Genomic DNA, 4655 nt, shown 5'->3' on the forward strand with positions numbered 1-4655 from the left:
CTCCCGGGTTTACGCCATTCTCCTGCCTCAGCCTCCTGAGTAGCTGGGACTACAGGCGCCCGCCACCTCGCCCGGCTAAGTTTTTGTAATTTTAGTAGAGACGGGGTTTCACTGTGTTAGCCAGAATTGTCTCGATCTCCTGACCTCGTGATCCGCCCGTCTCGGCCTCCCAAAGTGCTGGGATTACAGACTTGAGCCACCGTGCCCGGCCGGTTATGTGAAATTCTTACGAATAACGAATACAATCAGACACCTCAGGTATTATGCCAATTTCATCTTGAAGAGCTTCTCTTCCTGAGGGTTTTTACCATCTCCAGCTGATCAAGGACCAATTGTTCTTAGGTCTGGTGGACAGCTGTGGACTTCAGGTCTTCCTTTATCACCAGTCTGGGAAATTCCTCTGCCTTTTCTTTTGATTTATATTTATTTATTTATTTTGAGACAGAGTCTCACTGTTGCCCAGGCTGGAGTGCAGTGGCGCGATCTTGGCTCACTGCAACCTCCGCCTCCCAGGTTCAAGCGATTCTCATGCCTCAGCCTCCCGAGTAGCTGGGACTACAGGTGTGCACCACCACGCTTAGCTACTTTTTTTGTATTTTTAGTAGAGACTGGGTTTCACCATATTTGCCAGGCTGGTCTCAAACTCCTGACCTCAGGTGATCTGCCCACTTCAGCCTCCCAAAGTGCTGGGATTACAGGCGTGAGCCGCTGCGCCCAGCCTGATTTATATTTATTGATTTATTTTCTAAGATCGTTTCTCACTCTGTTGCCCAGGCTGGTCTCGAACTCCTGGGCTCAAGAGATCCTCCTGCCTCTACCACCCAAGTAGCTGGGATCCTCTGTTTCCTGGATCCCTAAATTCCTTTTTCTGGGTTTACTATCTTATTTCGAATGACTTTTTTTTTTTTTTTTTTTAAGACAGAGTTTCGCTCTTGTTGCCCAGGCTGGAGTGCAATGACGAGATCTCAGCTCACCCTGCAACCTCCTCCTTCCAGGTTCAAGCAATTATCCTGCCTCCGCTTCCTGAAGTAGGTGGGATTACAGGCATGCACCACCACACCTGGCTGATTTTGTATTTTTAGTAAAGATGAGGTTTCTCCATGTTGGTCAGGCTAGTCTCAAACTCCCGACCTCATGTGATCTGCCCACCTTGGCCTCCCAAAGTGCTGGGATTACAGGCGTGAGCCACCACGCCCGGCCTGAATAATTTCTTTGATTTTCTCCACTCTGTTTTCTTTTCTGGAACATGGAGTTCTCTCTCTCTCTTTTTTTTTTTTTTTTTTGAGACAGGAGTCTCGTTTTTTCGCCCAGGCTGGAGTGCAGTGGCCGATCTCGGCTCACTGCAAGCTCCGCCTCCCGGGTTTACGCCATTCTCCTGGCTCAGCCTCCCGAGTAGCTGGGACTACAGGAGCCCGCCACCTCGCCCGGCTAGTTTTTTGTATTTTTTAGTAGAGACGGGGTTTCACTGTGTTAGCCAGGATGGTCTCGATCTCCTGACCTTGTGATCCACCCGTCTCGGCCTCCCAAAGTGCTGGGATTACAGGGTTGAGCCACCGCGCCCGGCGGCTTTTCCCTTTTCTTGACTGTGGATATAAGTTGCTGATGTTTGGGAGACTAATGGGGAGAAAGGTTTGGAAGACTCAGTGTTCAATATGCAAAATTTTTTAAAAGTCTTCATTTTTAATATGATTCCCCCATCCTTAACTAGGCCAGAAACTCTGTTTTACCTTTCCCTGAAAGCAAATCTTCACTGCTCTGCCAAAGAGGGAGTGGGAGGAATGTCTGTGGCTCTAGGTTTTTGTTAAAAAGGCTGGATTTCCAACCATTCCTTCATTTCTCCTGCTTTGGACTTACCTTCAGCCTCACTTTCACAGGCATCCAAGGTTTCTTTCCTCACTGCCGGTTTCAGATTCGTGGTTTTTTTTGTTTGTTTGTTTTTTCTTTTTTCTTTTTAGTCTTCTAAATTATTAGCACTTGTTTATGTACCTTCCATCTTCCAATTTTTTTTTTTTTTTTTTTGCTATTTTCTCCTTTCTTGTTTTCTTCAATCTTGTGAATATATGCTTAATTTTTTTTCCCACTGTCATTTTAGTGCAGGTTTTGGAGAGGAACTAAGGTTAATTCATGTGTTCAGTCTGCAATCTCTAACTGAAAATCCGTCCATGCGCTTGTAAATATGCCCTGACTCATAGAGCAATTAAGGGGCTCTCACTGGTACTGTTTGAGTATCTTGTTCCTCAGTCCCTAGACCACAAGAAGTAACGCATTAGAGGAAGAGGATTGCTGGAATTTAGACCTACCTAGAATGGCAAGTGAACTGCATAGGAAGGGACAGAAAAATTACATAAAAAATACATACAAGCAGAGCAGTCTAAAGCCATTTAGGACAGGGGCAAACAAAGCTCCACACCTCACTGGCATTGTAAATAGAGTGATAATGCAATAGTGTTAGAAAGTATTATAATAAATGCTCATAATAATGATCCCAAGTCCTCAAAAAAGATCAAATTATGTTTACCGCACCCTAAGAAGCCAGAAAAAATACTGGAAAGATTTATGCAAGGAAAATTACTTATGCTGGGCTGGCTACGGTGGCTTATGCCTGTAATCCCAGCACTTTGGGAGGCTGAGGCGGGCAGATCACCTGAGGTCAGGAGTTCGAGACCAGCCTGACCAATATGGAGAAAAAAAAAAAAAAAATTAGCTAGGTGTGGTGGCACATGCCTGTAATCCCAGCTACTCAGGAGGCTGAGGCAGGAAATCCCTTGAACCCAGGAGGTGGAGGTTGTGGTGAGCCGAGGTCATGCCACTGCGCTCCAGCCTGGGCAATAAGAGTGAAACTCTTTCTCAGAAAAAAAAAAAAAAAAGAATGAAAGAAAAAAGAAAATTATTTATGCTGTGTGATTGTACGGTTTCTTTATAGTTTTAAAAATATTTTCAGCCATGCACAGTGGCTCACGCCTGTAATCCCAGCACTTGGAAGCCTGAGGCAGGTGGATCATGAGGTCAGGAGTTCAAGACCAGCCTGGCCAAGATGGTGAAACCCCGTCTCTACTAAAAATACAAAAAAATTAGCCAGGCGTGGTGGCAGGTGCCTGTAATCCCAGATACTAGGGAGGCTGAGGCAGAGAATTGCTTGAACCTGGGAGGCAGAGGCTGCAGTGAGCCAAGATTGTGCCACTGCACGCCAGCCTGGGCAACAGAGTGAGACTCTGTCTCAAAAAAATTTTTCACATGTATTATTTCATACATACCCACACAAAAAAACTTAACTTGGAAAAGAAACTTAGTAGGAGACACATGGCATTTCTTCCTTCTTGCAGATTAAAGCTTTGAGTTTCATGGATATTAAGACATTTTCTTCAAAACCACACAGAAGTTCAATGAAAGAGCTAACTTTTCTGCTTCCTAAAAATACTTTGGTGATTCAAAACACAAGCTCCCAGCGTCTGGAAAAATCACTTATGTCTGGTAACGTCTATTACTGGGCTCCACCTTTGCTAATTGTGCCTTCCTCCAGGGATCTGCTTCCTTGTGCCCGGTGGCTCCCCCACTACTTCAAAAACCTTCCGTTTCCTTGCTGCCAGGGAAAGCAGTGTGGTGGAACCCACCTGGGCCTGCAAGGCCATGCTATGCTTCTTACCAGCTGTGTGACCTTGGGCAAGTTACCTAACTGCCAGGTGCTTCAGGGTACTCCTCTCTCGAGGGGGGACTGCAATAGTCCCTGCCTTATAAGATTGCTGTAAGGATTAAATGCATATATATATATATGCACACACACCCATATATATATATACACACTCATTTATAGGTATATATTGCTGTAAGGATTAAATGTTTGTGTGTGTGCGTATATATATAGACACACATACATATATAATTATTTATTTATTTATTTATTTATTTATTTATTTTGAGACAGAGTTTCGCTCTGTTGCCCACGCTGGAGTGCAATGGGCTCCATTGGAGTGCAATGCGGTGATCTCGGCTCACCGCAACCTCCGCCTCCCGGGTTGAAGCGGTTCTCCTGCCTCAGCCTCCCAAGTAGCTAGGATTACAGGCATGCGCCCCCATGCCCGGCTTATTTTGTATTTTTAGTAGAGACGGGGTTTCTCCATGTGGGTCAGGCTGATCTCAAACTCCTGACCTCAGGTGATCCACCTGCCTCGGCCTCCCAAAGTGCTGGGATTACAGGAGTGAGCCACCGCGCCCAGCCACATATATAATTCTTAATATGCCTTAGCAATTATCATTTCCATTTTCTTAACTCTGGGGGTCAAATAATCTTATTTACCTCATATAACAATCATATATGCAGCACTTTAAACCATTGGCAACTCTGCTATACTCTGTTATAGGTTGTGCATAGCATATAATTCGTGATATTGGTGGGAAGAAAGGGATGTTTAAATGAAAATACCTCTCAAATGTTTGTGTAGCCGTAGATGATCTTTAATTCTGAAAACCTCTCCTATCTCCAATTCTGAGGTCATAATCCACCTGTCTCTTCAGGCATCTTTCTGTTGAGGTTTAGTTTTGTAGTCCCTAAAAGATGCCTTTGTCCTCTTTTTCCGCCCTGCAGATTTTCAGGTTCTGAACACAAGCCCAGTTTCTGCTTCTGATGATCATTTTCTTTTTTTCTTTTTTTTTTTTTT

At 44.5% G+C, this 4655-nt stretch overlaps 1 long non-coding RNA gene across 1 annotated transcript in view; it reads left to right on the forward strand.

The window, feature by feature from the left end:
* The window catches only part of LOC105542924, a 39582-nt gene extending 34949 nt beyond the window's left edge, over positions 1–4633 (forward strand). Inside the window, exon 3 of the long non-coding RNA XR_001006553.1 lies at positions 4583–4633. This is a non-coding gene — a long non-coding RNA (uncharacterized LOC105542924). The remainder of the gene's footprint in view (positions 1–4582) is intronic.
* The last annotated feature ends 22 nt before the right edge of the window (positions 4634–4655 follow it).

This window comes from Mandrillus leucophaeus, unplaced genomic scaffold, assembly GCF_000951045.1.
Source record: "Mandrillus leucophaeus isolate KB7577 unplaced genomic scaffold, Mleu.le_1.0 Scaffold270, whole genome shotgun sequence".
Classification (NCBI taxonomy): domain Eukaryota; kingdom Metazoa; phylum Chordata; class Mammalia; order Primates; family Cercopithecidae; genus Mandrillus; species Mandrillus leucophaeus.